Genomic DNA, 20,268 nt, shown 5'->3' on the forward strand with positions numbered 1-20,268 from the left:
AATATATAAACTCATAATAGATAATGAGTTTTGTTTTATTTATTGTGTTTCTCTATCTCTCTCAAGATGGAAGTACCATAGCCACTAACAAATCTGAACCCAATATTGATCATCATGGAAGCTTTAAAATGTTCTGTTCTTCTGACTTGAATTGATTTTCCTTTCCTTAAACAATCTGGTCGTCCTTTGATTTCAGGGGCTCACTTGCTATAGTAGTACTAGACTTAATATGGACAAATAGGCCAGCTTTAGCTCTACTATAATTCCAAATTTTTTATCACAAGCTATCCATCAGCAGTAACTCCCAGCCCTCACCTCCAGTAATAGGGATTTTAAGCATCTCTTTCAGTTTCAGTTTAAGAACTAAACAAATAGTTCTTAAAAGAATAATTGCAAACTGTGAAGAAATACATGAAATGTTAAAATCATTAGTAGAGAGATGCAATTAAAACAATGTTGAGATTTTTCTTTAAATTAAGCAAAAATCTTAAATATGACAAAAGACTTATATGATATTTATTGGAGAGAATTGTTTTTCTTTGTCCTTCATTCTTGAAGAGGACCACAGCATCAGGGAGGTGATGCCATGACATGCAAATAAATTAGATTTAAGTGATAAGGCTCATCAGTTTCACTTTCTCCTTTCTCCTCCAGAGATATCCAGGTCCAGTGGCAAAATATAGATCAGGATAACTGAAGGTGACCCCGAATATAGTGGGAGACCTAGGTCTTTTTAAGCTGACATTTTTAACAGGTCTCAATTTGACTGAGGCAACATCCAATCTCTGATTAAGACTTATCCTTTTACCTAGTCCAAAAAAATCAATCTAGGAGGGGAGACCCTCAAGATTGCTAGCTGTGTTACCCTGTTTGCCTCAGTTTTTGCATTTATAAAATTAGCTGGAGAAGGAAATGGAAAAACATTCCAGTATCTTTGCCATGAAAACTACAACTGGGGTTATGGAGGAGTTGAACATGAGAAAATAATAGTCTTAGATTCCTATCCCCAACTTGCTATATTAGGAACTATAGGGAACTTTCATTAGGTGATCTCTAAGACTCTTTTAGTTGAGCTATTACCCCACTGCCAATGGATAGATAGTCATTCAGTATATATCTATACTGACTTGAAGTCTCCTCAACAGCCCACCTCGCTCCCAGATCTGCAAGAAAAGGGCATTTCCTCAGACGAACCTTACTCTTGATATCCAACAAGGTGTCACCATTGGAGTGGATATAGAAAGACAGAAGTATAATAATAAAACTGTGAATTGGTTAAGTCATTCTGGGAAACAATTTAATATTACACATACACAAAATAGTAATAATAATCATAATCCTTAAACTAAATATCATTATCATTTGACTTGGGAATTCCACAACTAGGTATATTTATCTTGAGCCTATCAAAGACAAAAAGAAAGTTGAAAGTATATTAAAATACTCCTAATCATCATTTTTTGAAGGAAAAACGGTTAGGAATGAATTAGTGAGTGACTAATCAAATCATTATGAATAAACATAAAAGAATATCATCTTGCAGTAACAAATAATGAATAATGAGGAATTCAGAGAAAAGGGAAGAAAAGAAAGACAATATAGTTTAGTGGATAAAATTACAGTCCCGAGATAAGGAAAACATGAGTTCAAATCTCATTTTGGACACATTCTATATATGTGACTCTGTGAAAGTCTTGATTTCTTAAGCAACATGATAAGATTATCTGTGACAGAACAGTTTCTGATTTTCATTGGTATGGGTATTCTCCTTATTTGAAAACAGTGAAATGGGAAAATATTTGGGGACGGACAAGAGTGAGAATCCTTTGTACCAATTATCTCTAGTAAATATCTAATATACAAACTATCCAGAAAATTAACAAAAATATTTAAAACAATTTGAGAGAAAACTCTAATTTGTCAATTAAAGTAACAACAAAGTTATAGAAAAGATTTTGATTAATATTCAAAAAAGTAATTTATTGATAAGTTAATTTGTTTTTTGTTGTTGTTCAGACATTTCAGTCATGTCCAACTCATCATGCTCCCATTTGGAGTTTTGGCAAAAATTCTGAAGTAGTTTGCATTTCCTTTTCCAATTCATTTTACAGATAAGCAACTGAGTGTCTGAAGCCAAATTTGAACTTAGATCTTTTTGACTCCAAATAGAATTTGATCTATTCACTGCATCACCTAGCTGCCTAATAAATTAATATTGGTCATAAAATCTAAGAAGCAATATGACAAATTAGAAGGAGTGATGAATTTGTGATTTTTTTAAAAGAAATAATTTTAATACTGACCTTCCACCTATGCAATGTTGGGTATATAATTTCTTTGGATTTCAGTTTCTTATACATAAAATGAGCGTGTTGTACTAGATTATCTTTTAAAATCCCTTCCATGCCTAAATCTGAGTCTATGTGGAAGCAAATGAATTTATGTTTTTAAAGGAAGGGTCATTGTAAAACAATATCAGAATGTGTTTATAAAGGGATCTTTATTAATAACAGCAACAACAAAAAGATGGTGCTCACAAATTTCATCTTGACTAAAAGGAAAGTAAGGGAGAATAAGAAAAAAGGATCACAAAAGGCTCTGGATTACAAATAAAGATAACTATCTGGGCATTTAGAAATTAAATATTTTAATAAGTCATGGACAAGAGTCCAATAGGATAGTATAGTTTTCATGGGGAGAGACAATATATATCACTTGGATCACAGACATAAGGAAATATTCAAATTCTCAGAAACATTTAATAATAGAATAGATTCTAATCTCTTTAGGGATAAAATTACTTACAAGATATGTAAACAGAAAATAGAAGGCAATAAACTGATAACTTATACTTTCAATCTCTTTTCCTGGGATGGAAACAGTATCCAAATCAATCATTTGATGGATGAGCAAAGGAAGGTGGAAGGGACAGAATTTGAAACTGAAAATAGAATAATTTTTGTAAAAACTATCATTGTGACAACCAGCTTCCTAAGGCCCTGCTCAAAATTGTTGTGAACCTACAGACCAAAACTGCTTTCTCTCTTGGAATGGAGGGATAGTTTTGTATCAGAGTGACTACTATTTGGTAGGCACTTAATTTTTTAAATTTATTCATCTTTGTGCAGGGTAACATATAATAAATTCAAACTTAAAAGGTAACTTATCTAGGAAAATTTTAGGTTTTTAGAATCAGTTAAATAAACCACATTTGCATTTTTTTTAAATGTTTATTGAACTGGAGGGTCAGTAAGTTTCTTGGCATAGCCTTGGATTTATTCAGAGCAAAGGACAACATCCTTCTCATAAATTTTAATAATACTTTTTTCACTTAAGACTTTTTTTCTCTTTTTTATTATTGTATCTTTTTATTTACAAAGCATATGTCAATATTGACCCTTGCAAAATCTTCTGTTCCAACTTTTCCTCTCCTTCCCCCACCCCCTCCTCTAGATGGCAGGTAGTCCAATACATGTTAAAACATATGTTAAATCTATTAATTGAGACTTTTAATATCAATCAATCAAATAACAACTATATTAAGAATCTACTATGTCCAGACAATCTGCATTCTAGAAATACAAAAGTGATAACGGTTCTTGCTTTTCAGCATCATATTTAATTGGATATGATCCTATTAATCTATAGCACTTCACTTCCTTACCATGTTGAATCAACTCTGGACCCATACATTTTAGACTGTCAGTCACTTTTTTTTTTCTCCTGACAGTAAAATTTTAATAATATTAATAGATAGCTCCAAATACTCTATTTTGGTAAACAATAAGATCTCATTCTGAGGGAAATAATATCAACACATCAGTATACACACCAAAAAAAAAAAAAGGAATTTTTCAGGGTAACATTTTAACTATTCTATTTACCTATCATCATCATTGTTGTTGCTGTCATTATTGTCATCATTGCCATCAGCATCTTCATTGTCATCATCTATCTGAATATATCAAGTAAAATATATTTAGCAAGTAATTGAAAGTCATAGGAATAAGATTAAATATGTTAGATCAAGAACTTTTAATTCATAATAGTAGGGTCTAGTAGTATTTAATGTACATAAACTTGTTGGTTCACAAATAATAATTTAATTTCAAGTCTATATTTTCCTATATACAATCTGACCCTATTATGCTACATTTCCCTCTTAAAGTTATATGCTAGCATGTTTGAGAACATTTTTTTTCTTTATTGCCATCAACTTGATCTCCCACTGTCTGTATTTTTCTCCTTTGTTAGGAAATCAGTGACTTGAATTCCTAACTTCATTTAACCACTTAACCTTAGATTAGTTTTTACAAAAGAATATTTTCCTCAAAGATTCAGCAACATATCTACAAATATTTCTCTCTCTATAAAACCTCAGGGACATACTTCCCTGGATACCACCTCAGTTTCTGAGGGGAGAAGATTAAATCTTAGTTTAGTTCATACATAGCATCTGTATCACCACATTCATGTCTAGGTGCAGCATGACTGCCAGATGAGCAGTAGCTGAGTTCTAAAGATCAGTCCCAAAAGCCAATGCTCCTCAAATTATCAATGGCTACAAATCTGAATTTTGGAAGAAAAGGGATGTTGAGGATTCCTGTGGACCAGGAATCTCACAAAGTTATAAGTTTCATTTCCACTTACTACCCAGGCATGCTAAGGCAAAGAGAGAGGCTAAGATGGATAATTATTTGTTTTGGTTTGTTTTGTTTTTTAATTTGAGATTTTATTTTTATCATGTGATTAGCTGACCAGAATCAATTATAAAATGTCTTCACATGCTATATTCTCTCAAAGGTACTTCCATTTAATGTTATTATTTCAAGAAAAAGGAGAAACATGTTTCGGAATCTCCAAAGTAAGGAGACACTATTACAAAGTCTCTGATCTTTGCCTAGATTTCCATAATACCTACAAGGTGTTTATATCTTTTAAAAATAATAATAATAAAAATAAAATAATAAAAAATAATATTATTCCATTTCCATGTAAAAATCATTTTGAATATTCATTTTTAAAAGATTTTTCTATTCCAATGTCTCTCTTTCCCCTTATAAGCAGTTAGATATGCCTTATATGTATTTGTAATCATGCAAAACATGTTTCCCTATTAGTCATGTTGTGACAGGTAATAAACCATAAAAAAGGGGGAAAAAAACAAAGTGAAAAATAGTATGCTTTAATCTGCATTCAGATTGTCCATCAGTTCCTTCTCTGGATGTGAACAGCATTTTTCTATATGAGTCATTTGGAATTATTTTGGATCATTGTATTGCTGAAAATAGCTACATCATTCACCGTTGCTCATCCTACAATATGGCTATTTCTTTGTAGAAAGCTCTTTCTGGATAGTTCTGTGTACAATTTTCTGATTCTATTCACTTCACTTAGCATAAATTCATATATTTTTCCAAGTTTTTTCTGAAATTGTCTTGCTGATTATTCTTTATATCACAATATTATTACCTTCCCCAAATGATGGACTTTACCTCTGTTTCCAATTCTTTGCCACTATTAGAGCTGCTCTAAAGATTTCTTGTGCAAATATTGGTCCTTTCCCCTTTTTCAAAATATCTTTTAGATAAGAGACCTAATAGTGGTATTGATGCATCAAAGAGTATGAATGGTTTCATATGTCCCTTTGACATATTCCAAATTACTCTCTAGAGTGGTTGATTCAGTTTCTAAATTCATCAACAATGCATTAATGTCCCAGTTTTCCCATTTCTCCTCCAAAATTCATTATTTTCTTTTTTTGTCATTTAATCCAATTTGATAAATGTGGGGTGGTACCTCAAAGTTGTTAAATTGCATTTCTCTGATCAATAGTGATTTAAAGCACTTTTATATAATTACAGGTAGTTTTGATTTCTTGATCTGAAAATTGTCTGTTCATATCCTTTGACCATTTATCAAGTGGAAAATGATGTGGAATCTTATAAATTTGATTCAGTTCTCTCTATATTTGAGAAATGAAGCCTTTTTCAGAAATATCTGCTGGGGGAAAAAGTAATTTTGAGTTTGAAGTTTTCCTTCTTGGAAAGTTCCTTAAAATCAATTAGATTGATTTTATTTACATAAAACCTTTTTAATTTAATATAATCAGAATTACCCATTTTATATCCTGTAATGCTCTTATCTCTTGTTTGGTCATAAATTTCTCATTACTCCACAAATATGGCAGGTAAAGTATTTCTTGCTCTCCTAATTTGTTTATAGTATCACCCTTTATGTTTAAATCATGTACCTATTTTGACATTACCTTGATATAGTATAAAATGTTGATCTATACCTGATGAGGGATGAGGGTACTGATGAAGAGGTTAGGCAGGAATGAGTGGGGTTCCTTCTCTCCAAAGCACAAGTTCTGAGAAAAGGAATTCACTTTAAACCCAAAGGCTATGGTTTAAAAAAAAAAAAAAAAAAAAAAAGGCTTCATTGTTAAAGAAACACCAAGAGGGATTCTCTTGGCTGGGATATCATTCTCAAGGAAGAAGTGATCTTAAAAAAGTCATTTTTTGAAGATCCATTTTATGTATGAGTCTAAAGGAACTCTCAAGTAAATGTGAAATCTTGCCTGGGGTTGTGACTTCTCCCAAGAAAGTTTATCTGAGAGGATGCAAGATCATTTGGCTTTGTAGATCAAAGGAGACATAGTTTTTTTGTGATTTTACACAATTTTACAGGACTCACTCAGGTCATAGCTAATTTCTGCCATAGTGTTGTTCAGTTTTCCCAGAAGTTTTTTGTCAAATACTAAATTTCTAGTTTATAAACGTTCTAGTCCTAACAGCTCGGGTCTTTTGATTTATTAAATACTATATTACTATGATGAGATACTACTGTGTATTATGTACCTACTTAATTCTGCTGGCATACTGCTCTATTTAGCCAGTATCAATTAATTTTTATGATTATTGCTTTGTAATAGTTTGAATTCTAATTTATCTGGGCTACCTTCCTTTATATTTAAAAAAAAACTAATTGCTTTGATATTCTTGACCTTTGTTCTTCTGGATGAGTTTTGTTATTATTTTTTCAAGCTCTATAAACCAAAAATTTTTTAGAAAATTGACATGGTACTAAGTAAATTAATTTAAGCAAAATTGCCTTTTTTATTAAATTGGCTCAGCCTACCTATCTAACTTGATTTGTGGGAAAAGTGTTTTGTAATTGTGTTTGCATAGTTCTTGGGATTGTCTTAGTGGTTGAGTCCCAACCTCATGTTTATGTTGTCTACAGGTATTTTAAATATAATTTCTCTTTCCATAGCTACCTCATGGACTTTGTTGGTAATATGTAGAAGTGTTGATGACTCAAGTGAATTTATTTTATATCCTTCAACTTTACTAAAGCTGTTAATTTTTTCAAGTAATTTTTAAGTATATTCTCTTGGAGTCATTAAGTAAAGTATCACATCATCTGCAAATAGTTTGTTTCCCCATTATCTATTTTGTCTCAATTTCTTTTTCTTCTCTTATTGCTACAGCTACTATTTCTAATACAACACTGAGCAATAGTGGTCATAATGCACATCCTCATTCATCCCTGATCTTATTGGAAAGACATTTAGCTTATCCCCATTACAAATAATGATTGCTAGTGTTTTAGATAGATAAGGAAAACTCCATTCATTACTATGCATTTGTGGGAAAAGTGTTTTGTAATTGTGTTTGCATAGTTCTTGGGATTGTCTTAGTGGTTGAGTCCCAACCTCATGTTTATGTTGTCTACAGGTATTTTAAATATAATTTCTCTTTCCATAGCTACCTCATGGACTTTGTTGGTAATATGTAGAAGTGTTGATGACTCAAGTGAATTTATTTTTCTTCTCTTATTGCTACAGCTACTATTTCTAATACAACACTGAGCAATAGTGGTCATAATGCACATCCTCATTCATCCCTGATCTTATTGGAAAGACATTTAGCTTATCCCCATTACAAATAATGATTGCTAGTGTTTTAGATAGATAAGGAAAACTCCATTCATTACTATGCATTCTAGTGCTTTTAATAGGAATGGGTGGCCTTTTATGAAAAACTTTTTCTGCATCTATTGAAATAATCCTAAGTTTTTTGTTGTTTTGTTATTGATATAATAAGTTATGCTGACAGTTTTTCTAATATTGAATTGCACCATCATTCCAGATCCAAATCCCACCTGGTCATAGTGTATGATCTTTGTGTTATATTATTATAAACTCCTTGCTAATATATGTTAAAATTTGTGCATTTAATATTCATTAGGGAACTTAGTCTATAGTTGTCTGTTTTCACTTTTCCTAATTAGGCTATCAGCATCATATTTATATTGTAAAAGGAATTTAATAAGATTTTTTTCTTTGTCCATTTTGCCTATTAGTTTGTATAATTTATTTGAGATGAATTGTCCTGTAACTGTTTGGCAGAATTCACCTGTGAATCCATCTAATCCTGGAGATTTTTTCTTAAGAGTTCATTGACGGCTTCTTCAATAGCTTTTTTTTTTTAAGATAAGGTTATTTAAGTATTCTATTTCCTCATCTGTTAAACTGGTAAGTTTAGATTTTTTTAAAAAATACATTTTTCTTCGATCGCCAGATTCACTAGCATAGAATAAAGAGGTCAAAATGGGATTGAATTGCTGCTTTAATTTCTTCATTTTTAGAAATGAATTCATTTTTGATTTTTATATTGATAATTTTGGTTTTCTTCTTTCTTTTTCTTATCAAATTAACCAATGGGGTGTCTATTTTAAAGCTTTTTTTTTTTACATGAAATAGCTTCTTGTATTGATTCAATGCTTTTCTTACTTTCAATTTTATTAATCTCCCTTTTGATTTTCAAGATTGAAATTTTAACTGGGGATTTTTAATTATTCCTTTTTTGATCTTTTTTTTAGTTGCATGTCTAATTTATTGATCTGCTCTTTCTCTATTTTATTGACGTATGTATTTAGACATACAATTTTTTCCCTAAATACAGCTTGGCCTATAACTTTTGTTATGTTGTCTCTTTTTTGTCTTTTTCTTTAATTAATTTATTATTTCTATGATTTGTTCTTTGATCTATTTATTCTTTAGTGTTAGAATATTTAGTTTCCAATTAATTTTAATCTAACTTTTTATTTACTTCATTGAATATATCACATTATTATATATCACATATATCATATGAATTTATCACAAAATTATCACATTATGATCTGAAAAATATGCACTTAATGTTTTTGTTTTACAACTTTTGATTGTGAGGTTTTTATGCCCTAATATATGATCAACTTTTTGTGTAGATAACATGTACTACTTTGTATTTCCATTCAATTTTCTCCAGAGATCTAGCATATCTAACTTTTCTAAAATTCTATTCACCTCCTTAACTTCATTTTATTTTTGGTTAGATTTATCTGGTTTTGAGAGGAGAATGCTAAGTTGTGCCCTTCAGACAGTTCAATAATTCTTAAATTAGTTAAATCTGATTACTAAGTCAGTTGTTTTTCCAAAGAGATATTTCACAATTTGATCTGTTTTTTCGTTATTTTGATTAAGGAAATTTATTAATAGTTTTATTGTCTATTTCCTAATCTAACTCACTTTATTTCCCCTTTAAAAATTTAGATGTTATACTATTTGTTGTATGTATGTTTACTACTGATATTGCTTCATTGTCTATATCTTTTTGGAAAATGTAGTCTCCCCACTTATCTTTTTTAATTAAATCTATCTTTTGCTTTCTCTTTGTCTAAGTTCATGATTATTACTTCTGTTTGTTTTTATTTCAGCTAAATCTTAGTGGATCCTGCTCCAGGGTCTTCCTTTACTGCATTTGTCTTTGTGCTTCAAATGCATTTCTTGTAAACAACATATTCTAGGATTATGCTTTTTGATCCATTCTGCTATCTGTTTTACAAGTGAGTTCCTCTCATTCACATTTACAATTATGATGATTATTTCTCTCCATCTTGTTTTTCTTTTCTTTATTCTTCTCTCTCATACTTTTCGCCCTGTCCCTCTTCACAAGTGTTTTACTTCTGACCTCCTCTCCCCTAATTCTATCTTCTTTCCATTAATTCCCCCTTTCTTATCCTTTCCCCTTTTACTTCCAAATAGTGTAAAATAGATTCTATACCCATCAAGTGTGTATGTTATTTTCTTTTTGAGACAATTCTGATAAAAGTAAGATTCAAACAATGCTCACCCCACCTTTCTCTGTAATAAGCCTTCCACACCTCTTCATGTGAGTTAATTCTATAGTCCCCTTCCATTTTCTCCCAGTGCAAAACTCTTTCTCATTCTTTGTTTTTAGATCATCCCTTCAATATCAACATATATATATATATAACTTCTAAATGCTGTAATAGTGATAAAGTTCATAAAAGGTATAAAAATTATCTTCCTGTGTAGAAATGTAACAAGTTTAATTTTATTGACTCCCTTGTGGTTTATTTTTCCTGTTTACCTTTTTATGCTTCTCTTGAATCTTGTATTTAAAATGAAATTTTCTGTTCAGCTCCTTTATTTTAATCAGGAACTCTTAAAAGTTCTCCCACTTAATCTCCATTTATTCCTTTGAAGGTTTATACTCAGTTGAACTGGGTAAATAATCATTTTGGTTGTAAATCTTGCTGACCTACACATGGGTTGTATTCCTAGTTTTTTGCTTATGTAGGACTATCATATTCCAAGCTCTCTGATAATAAAGAAGCTGCTAAATTCTGTGTAAGCCTAACTATGGCTCTTTAATATTTTAACAATTTCTTTCTGAATGCTTTCAGTATTGTCTATTATATTCTTTCAAAAGGTGGCTTTTCAAAAGGTGGCTTCTTTCCATTTCTATTTTACTTTGTTGTTCTAAGACATCAGGGCAGTTTTCCTTGATAATTATTTTTTAAATATGAAGTCTAAGATCTTATTTAAAACCTGCCTTTCAGACAGTTCAATAATTCTTAAATTAGTTAAGTCTGATTTCCAAGTCAGTTGTTTTTCCAAAGAGATATTTCACAACTTTTGATTTTGCTTTATTTTTCTTCCTGTCTTGTCATCAGCTTCTACTTGCCCAACTCTATTTTTTAAGGAATTATTGTCTTCAGTGAGCTTTTGTATATCTTTTTTTCATTTGGCCAATTCTACTTTTTAGGGAATTGTTTTTTTCTTTAATGAATTTTTATACCTCTTTGTCCATTTGGCCACTTCTATTTTTAAAGGCTGTGCTTTTTTCTGTGAATTTTTATACATCTTCCTTTATTTTTTTTTTGTTCTGTTTGTTGACCCTTCTTCATGATTCTCTTGCTTCACTCCCATTTCTTTTCCCAATTTTTTTCTCTATTTTATTTATTTTTTCAAATACTTTTTGACCTCTTCCAGGAATATTTTTTAATCCTAAACTGTTGGAATCTTTACAAACTGTTAAGTCATTAGAGTTTATAGAGACAATAATTATCTAATTCAGCATGGTTCAGTATCACTGATCTAATTTTACAAGGAGATATTTTGGGCCAGAACCTGAAACAAGGTACTAAGTAGAGAACTAATTGATACAATGTTTGTGTTCACACCTTTCTCATTGGAGTTTACACGTTTGGGAGATTTCAGGGTTTAGTATGAGATATCTGAATTCACACCTCCCTTGAAGCTCTTAGAGCCAGAGAGTACTATGGGAGAAAACCCATAATCCCAATTCTCTCAGAAGAGTCATATATAAGCCCAATCAAGAGAGTTCAGCTGAATTAGATTGGAGAGGAGCACTCTGGGCCAGACACAGAGTTATCTGGGAGAGCCAGAAGCCCTCTCTCGGAGGCAAGAAAGATTCATTACAACTTTTACCTTGGTGCTGGCTGGAGGCAGAAGCAGAAGCAAAGGACAAAGCTGTAAGAGCTCTTAGAACCAAGGAAAGAGAGAGGCTTCTAAGAAAAACTAACCAGGTTATATTGAAAGACACAGTAAAAGATTTGAACTTTCAGCACCTGGCTGCATTTGGGTGATTATTACTTTCAACTGAAACTAAGGCTGCCTCCAGAAGACCTCCCCAAGAAACCTGCTTTCTCCCAGAGAGAACCTTTATATTATTTTAAAAGAAGAAAATCACCACACTAAACCAATTTATATTTTTCTTTGAGGCTTCTCAATGCTGTAATTTTGACATTTTTGTCCTCTTCTGGGTTTGTATTTTGATCTTCCCTGTCACCCTATAAACTTTCCGTGGTCAGGTTATTTTCATAAATTTTACTTCATTTCTCCATCTATTTTGTGAGTTTTAATGTTTATCATAAAGTTGTCTTCTACTCCAGCAGTAAAGGGAGCACTGTCCTAAGATTCTTGAGCAGGCATCCTGGGACCTATCCATTGGTCTGCTATGCTAGTGGGAAGTTTTTGTTCTGTTGTCCTGTGCGGGTTTAGTACCTCATAACTGGCTTGCTGAAGCAGAGTTTGCTGCTGCCCAAATCAAGCTTGTACTGGATTTTTTTTTCTCTAAGTGAAAAGAAGCCTTTATGCCAACTTTATAAATTGTATTAGACTCAAAAATTGTTTCACTCCATCCTTTTGTTGATTCTGCTGCTCTAGAATTCATTTTGAGGCATTATTTTGCATAGTTTTTAGAGATGAATTTGAGAGAGTTCTGGTGAGTTTCTGCCTTACCCTGCCATCTTAATTTCATTATCTTGCCTCTGCCTTTCTCCCAAGATTATTCTTCATTTACTCTCACTCACCTTTACTCTATTCAGCAATTTGAGACTTTGCTCTGTTCCAATAATGTTTTAAATTTTTATTCCATAAATCTATTCATGAAAAGATTTTTGAGTTTTTAAATTTGGTTCTACTTTTATTTTTAATCTTCCAAAAGATTGAAATACTTAAAATATTTTCCAATATTTCTTTATCATAATTAATACTAGTCTGTAATAGTAAGGAGTCACACAAGTGTTCAATTTTATGAATTTTTCCCTATGGAAAACCTTAAATTTTCCCAGTGAGAAAACTTATGTATGAAGTGCCAAGGATTTCTTCTCTTATATGTTACTTCTATATTTAATGAATCATAATGTTACAACTGACCTAGGAATTTTTTAATCTTCCAAGTATAACTATCTATTGTTCTGCCAAAAATACAAAGTAAGGTTCCTACCTTAATAGCAGCAGTTTACTTATTTTGAAATAACATAAAAGACTTTTATCCTACATCTTCTTGTGTGATAGAAAATAATAATCCAAACTACTTAAAAATGAGCCAGGATTTGTTTCTCAAGAGTTTCCCTCTAATTCATATATTTTTCTGCTCCACAGTTTTGCTAAGGGATATATTCTTAACATTTGAATTTTTGCATTTGTCTGCAATATTATAACAAAAACTTAAATTTTTAAAGATCACACACACAAAAATAAATAAATAAATAAATGTATTAAGCAGAACAGTAAGTAACTAGTTTCTCTGTTTTGAAAAACAAAGCCAGTTATCTTTTTTTAGGTAAAGTTTAAGCATTGCACACCAAATTACTATAACTTCATATATCCTGAATTCTCTCTTGAAATGTAATGCTTTACTTTTTAAACAACTAAATTGCCTTTTTTATCACAATAGACAAGAAAAATAGTATCTCATAAATAAAACCAAAACACTCCATAAAGGAACTTAGGCAAAAGCTATAGGGGGAAGATATTCAAAACACCAAGATAAATGAGTTAGCTAATGTTGTAAGTTATTGTTCAAAATTTTTGGAGACATAGGATTTTGAATATTTCAGAAAAATGGAAAAATAATTATGTGATACATTTTTATAGATATTAAAAATGCTTTAGGTATTCCTATGTTATTCTTTCTTAGTAATAATCACTATTCTTATTACCTATATGTAATACATATAATATATATCACCTATCTTTTATACTGTAGCCACTTTTCATATACATTCTGTTATATAAAGTAAGGTCATATATACATATGGATGGATGGATGGATGAATTATAAAATAAGGTCCTAAAAATCCAAAAGAGTAGCCAGAATTATAAAACTGAATTTTATACTTTTTGATGGCACCAAATGAAAGAACAAGGTCCATCTTGTTATGTGTTAGTTCACAAACTTATCATGTTCATCATTTTCATTCTTTCTTTCAAAATGTTTTTAGAATTTCATATTTTTAAAAAAGGAAATCTTTATAGATATGTCATAATTTCAAAGAACTATAGAGAATTTTATTAGACATATCAGACATTTATTAATATATTTATTTACATTGATCAGTAATTGACAATTAAGCATTAATAAGTGACTTTGGAATTGATCCATATATTAAATTAAAAAATTTAAAAGGGAGCTGAAATTAATTTCTCTGTTAGTTTGTTACTAATTAAGAAACTTAAAAGTTTAATTCAGAAAAGTCGGTTTAGATATCAAATTGCTTGTTTATCCTCATTTTTCAAGGGTAATTAAATAAAAATTACTATCTTTACTAAATTCATTAGTAAGTAAAATTGCACTTGAATCTGATAAGTCTTCTCTTTCACATTAGAGAACCACTTAATGTCCTTTTATCAAGACAGAAGCCTTTTTTTTTGAGTACTTACAATATTACTTAGAAATTTTCTTTATTTCTCTTTCTTTTTTCCAAAGTTGAAAATAGGCAAGTCAGAATCAGTTTAAAAAAAAAAAACTTAACCATTTATTCTATTTCAGTTGAAATAACTATTTATCAACATTCCTGAAGCAAGGTATTTTGTCACACTCAAACCAAAAAAATACTAAAAATCACAGAAACATAGAATTAGATAAGCATTGGATTTTAACTCTACCTTCAGTTCTTTTTACACTGTCTTCTAACTGAAAGAAACTTTACTACTCTCCAGAAATGGCAAAGAAAATTTATCTGTTTAAAAAATTGTAGTTGTTGTCTCCAGAACAATCTGGTTAATCCCAATGAAATTATTCCATTCTGGTTTAGCCATTTTGCAGTGCTGTACAATAATTTAAAGAATTTTCATTTTCTTCTAATATATTTTAAAATTTCACTGACAATGATCACATTACATATGATCGACTTACTTCTGGACCCTGAAGAGTTCTTCACTGGTCTGAAGAATTTTTCAGAACTATGCTTGGCTATTGCAGAAGATATACAGGACGACAGCATTTCCAAAGCTGATCCTTAAGTTGGAGTTGAAAGTCAGAATGCTCTGAAAATTCATATCTTCTTCCCACTTGGCTCAGTTATTATGGGGACTCTTTAAAGAAAATGAGCATAAAAGAAGTATGTGTCAATTCATGAATAAGTGTTTAAGATAATCACATTGCTGTTCATGCTGCAATAAAAATATGTACCATGACCATTACTAAACCAAATTTTATAATAAGGGGTAAAAATGCACAGTGTAGCTTTTTTTTCTTAACACAGTTTAATAGTGTTACCCTGTGAGGAAAGAGTATTTGAATTCAAAAATGGAAATTTAAAATAATTAACATATGACCTTGGGGTGCTGAGTATAAGTTGAAGAAAGTTTGCAATATTGTTCAACTTCTATTGCTTTCATTTTGTTAAAAAAAATAATTTAATGTTCTAAATAGGTGTGTAACAAATAAAATTTTATTTCTAAATACTATTCATATATGTTTATTTGATAAACTGTCAACTTTCATGTAATAATAAAAATGAATTGTATATAAAGAGAAACAAACCTAAATTATAGTTGTATAATCATATTACAATTAATCAAACCAAATAAATAGCAGTAAAACTTTAAAAAAAAAAAAGTTTTCCCTTATAGCTTATGCAAGCAATGAGAAAGTATTAAATGTTGAAACTCCTACCCAAATACTAATCCCTATTGAAAATTTCTTTTACAAGTGACCATTAAATTTAAGAAAGAGAAAAGTATTTTTCTTTGTTTTCTTAACTGTGAATATGAATTTTCATATGTCATTTGTAGAGTAAATCAAACTATAGGAAGAAAAAAAAATCCCTAAAAAGAAATTACAAGTAAATGGCTTCATATACCAGGTGAAAAATATTCAAAGAAGTGAACAATTTTGGTAGCACTTTTGTGCATCTTATGATCAAAATAAATATGATTTTTCTGATTGAATGTGCTGAAAGAATAATTTTAACTCTCTTTGACACTAACAGATCCAGGAATCTGTAAAGACAATTTCTTAATAAATACAAACGCCACAATTTCTGATATATACTCAGAACTCCAAGCTAAAGGTAAAAATTTCAGTTAAATATCCAGATGTTTTGCTTGTATAACACCAAACTTGTATGTCTTTGAAAATATGTAAATCCTTGAGTTATTTTTTCTTAATTAAATATGAATTTTTTTTTTGCATCTTTGTCTCTCTCCAGTGACTGCATCACTGGCCAAAAACAAACAAACTAACAAACAAACCAAAAAGATTCCTTCCTTTTAATAAAGTAATACAATGAAGTAAAAAAAAAAAAAATCAATGTATTTTTGTACTAAAAATATATGTCCGTACAATCATTGACTATAAAAAGAAAGGCAATATCAGCAATATTCGTCACTGAACAAGTCAGAATTCTGATATTTTTCAATGTTAATTTCTTTTACATAATCATAGTCATTTGCAAATGTTTTTCTTGTTTCATTGTTTTATTTTGGATCATTTCACACAAGTCTTCTGAAGTTTTGCAGAATTCTTCTTGTAAAATGTCATTTTTAATGGCAAAATAATATTCCACAGTTTACCATAATTTGTTCAGTCTTGCCCCAGTTTCCAGTTCCTAGTGCTTTGTGATTCTTTTTTTTTAAATTAGAAAGTTTTTCCTATAAATATATCTGTGGGGGAAGTTTTATATTTTATAAGAGAAGTTTCCTCTTTGCCTTTACATCCCTGGGGCCCATGACTAGTCATTTTATTTGCTGGGTTAAAGGTTATGTGCTTTTACATTTAGTGGCTTTTCTATTATACTTTCACTCTGCCCCTCCTCCCAGAAAGACTAAATCAATCTACAATTCTACCAATAGCATATAAAGATATCTTAATTCTCCTGGAATTGCTAATATTTAAAATTTTTGAATTTGTCATTTTTTGTCATCATTTAGGTATGAGGTAACACCTTAAGAAGTAATTAATAAATCTATTGTTTTTATCATAAAATTATTAATTTACTAGAGATTTATTGAATGTTTATGTTTTGAAAGGCACTCATGTTTGACCCAGAGTAGATATGTTCATACATAATATTCTGAATTTTAATATAGAACTATGACATTTTATAATCAAATTAATTTGGAATTATATTTTAATATGTTAGCTTCCTCTAAAAAGAATTTTTTTCATGTTTATGAAATGTCAAAAATTGAATAATTCACCAGAAATAGTATAAGTAGTATTATCAAAATATATTCTACGTCTTCCTGGAAAGTATAAAGTACAAAGCATACTTTGCTGAAATAAAAATGACAATTGTCTATAATCTGTCAATACACTAAAAATGATACTATCTAAATTAAAGTCTAACATTTTACTAATCAAATTCGTAAGGGATTTCTCTATACAATTAGACACAATAGTAGTAAAATCCATATTTTGGAACAAAAGACCTAATTTTCTCAGATATATCACTATGGCTGAATAATGGAGAGGAAAAGGATAAAAGAGGCATGGATTCACCAGATTTTGAATTATACATTATCAAGCAACAAGTAAAAAAATGGTAATTAGGTGGAACAATAGATAATGTATCAAGCCCAACGTCAGGAAGACTCATCTTCCTGAGAACAAATCTGGCCTCAGACACTTGTTGCCTATGTGACCCTGAGGAATTCTGTTAACCTTTTTTTCCTCAGTGTTGTCATCTGTAAAATGAGCTGGAGAAGAAAATGTCAAGCCTTTTCCAAGAAAAGGCCAAATGGCATCAAAAAGAATTGGATCCAACTAAAAATTACTAAACTAAAAACATAAAAAGCAACTATTTGGTAGAGGTTTTGGCAAAAAAAAGAAAATTAGATTTAAAAGGAGGTTAATAAGAACAATACTCATCAAAAGAGGGGGATAGAACTGATTACAAAAGATTAATAGAAAGTATAAATAGCATAAAATTAAACAGAAAATAAAATAAAAACATTTTATATAAAATAAGAAGAAAAACTTTCATCAAAAACTTTTAAAATTGTAGCAAGATTTTATCATTTTCTATTCTACTGGTATCCAATATGAAGCAAGTACTTCAATTTCTGTCTGCTATTAATAATTTCCTTTTTGATTCTCACCTCAAATGATAAGGGAATCCAAATGATATATTCTGATTATCTGCATAAATTATTGAATACATCACACATAAAATTAAAATTTATCATCTTTTTATTGAATTAAAAAAATCAGGAGTTACAAATCAGACAAACCAAAATTTCACAGAATTTCACAATAGAATTTCAGCTAAAGGAGGAAATTAAATTATGCTAAAAGAAAGAAAAGGTAACAAACAAAAGAATGAAATTATATGTTCTAAGTGTCATATCAAGTTTTTACACAAATTGAGCATATATTACATGCTAGAATATATAGCATGGAAATATTCCAAATGAATTTTTAAAAGGACCAAACTTTAAACACATTACATACAAATAAAAATGTAATCAAAGTAAGAAATCTGAAAAGATCTATATGAAAAGTTAATAATTAAATTTTAAATAATTTAGTGGGAAAAGAAACAAATTTTAGAAATAATAATCATGCCAAGACAATGATCATGTCTAACTCCTCAATGGACCTGTGATGCAGCTTAAGGAAAAATATAATTCTAAAACCAGATGTTAATAAAATATAAAGTGAATAAAACTATGAATATGAAATTAAGAGTTAGAAATCCAAAGAAGTCCAAAATAAGCGTGAAAAAGAATTCTTGGAAAAAAAATAAAGTTGAGACAAAAACTGAGTAGAAATAATAAACAAAACTAAAGTTGTTTCTTTCCAAAGATTAACAAAATAGATAAACATTATACAACATAATTAAAATAGGTCAAAATATCAATAAGACAAAATTAAGAAGGTCAAATTACAACAAAGATCATACTATGTAACTGTATATAACAAACCTGTAAACAACAAAAAATCGTAATCTTTGAAAAATCAATAATTTAGTTAATAAATGGAAATGCTCTATAAATTAATTCCAGAAAAAAAAAGAAATTTAATTCTTTCTAAAGAGAAAGTTCTAGTCCAGATAGATTTGGAAGAGAATTTCAGCAAATATTTGAAGAAAATCAATATCAATATTGCAAAACTATTTTCAAAACTGATAAAGCACTCTACCAAATTATTTTCACAAATTCAATAATTTCTAAAACATAAAATAGGATATGATAAAGAAAAATATTAAACCAATATAATTAATGAATATTGATTACATTTTTCATAAAATCCTACCAAACAGACTAAAGCAATCTAGTCAAAAAATTTTCATTTCATTTAACTTCATTTCTTTTTTTAAAAAATTAAAGCTTGCCATCAATTGGAAAATGGCTGAATAAATTGTGGTATATGAACATTATGGAATATTGTTCTGTAAGAAATGACCGACAGGATGATTTCAGAAACACCTGGAGAGACTTACATGAACTGATGCTGAATGAAATGAGCAGGACCAGGAGATCATTATATACTTCAACAACAATACTATATGATGATCAATTCTGATGGATGTGGCCATCTTCAGCAATGAGAGGAACCAAATCAGTTCTAATAGAGCAGTAATGAATTGAACCAGCTACACCCAGTGAAAGAACTCTGGGAGATGACTATGAACCAATACATAGAATTCCCAATCCCTCTATTTTTGCCTGCCTGCATTTTTTATTATCCTTCACAGGCTAATTGTACACTATTTCAAAGTCTGATTCTTTTTGTACAGCAAAATAACTGTTTGGACATGTATACTTATATTGTATTTAATTTCTACTTTAACATATTTATCATGTATTGGTCAACCTGCCATCTGGGGGAGGGAGTGGGAGGAAGGAGGGGAAAAATTTGAACAAAAGATTTGGCAAAATGTCAATGCTGTAAAATTACCTATGCATATGACTTGTAGATGAAAAGCTATAATAAAAAAATTAAAGCTTGTTATTTTATATATATACAAATAATTTTCAACAGTCACCCTTACAAATTCTTGAAATTCTTATTTTTTTTTCTCCCTTCTCCTTACCCCTTTTTTCAGGCAGCAAATGATCCAATATATGTTAAACATGTACAGTTCTTCTATACATATTTCCACAAATATGATACTGTACAAGAAAAATCAGATCAAAAAGGAAAAAAATGAGAA

General features: G+C 29.9%; 1 protein-coding gene across 11 annotated transcripts in view; it reads right to left on the reverse strand.

Annotated features, from left to right (window-relative positions):
* Positions 1–20,268, reverse strand: part of LRFN5 (leucine rich repeat and fibronectin type III domain containing 5) — a 357,934-nt gene that overhangs the window by 198,638 nt on the left and 139,028 nt on the right. For 10 of the 11 annotated variants that reach the window (XR_007950700.1, XM_051978009.1, XM_051978012.1 and 7 more), the window contains one exon: positions 15,024–15,202. The gene's annotated coding sequence lies outside the window, so the exon portion shown is untranslated. Of the gene's footprint in view, positions 1–3,884; positions 3,956–15,023; positions 15,203–20,268 lie in introns of all 11 variants that reach the window. The other variant, XM_051978005.1, reaches the window with a different exon arrangement.

Source organism: Antechinus flavipes, chromosome 2 (genome assembly GCF_016432865.1).
Source record: "Antechinus flavipes isolate AdamAnt ecotype Samford, QLD, Australia chromosome 2, AdamAnt_v2, whole genome shotgun sequence".
NCBI classification, from domain to species: Eukaryota; Metazoa; Chordata; class Mammalia; order Dasyuromorphia; family Dasyuridae; genus Antechinus; species Antechinus flavipes.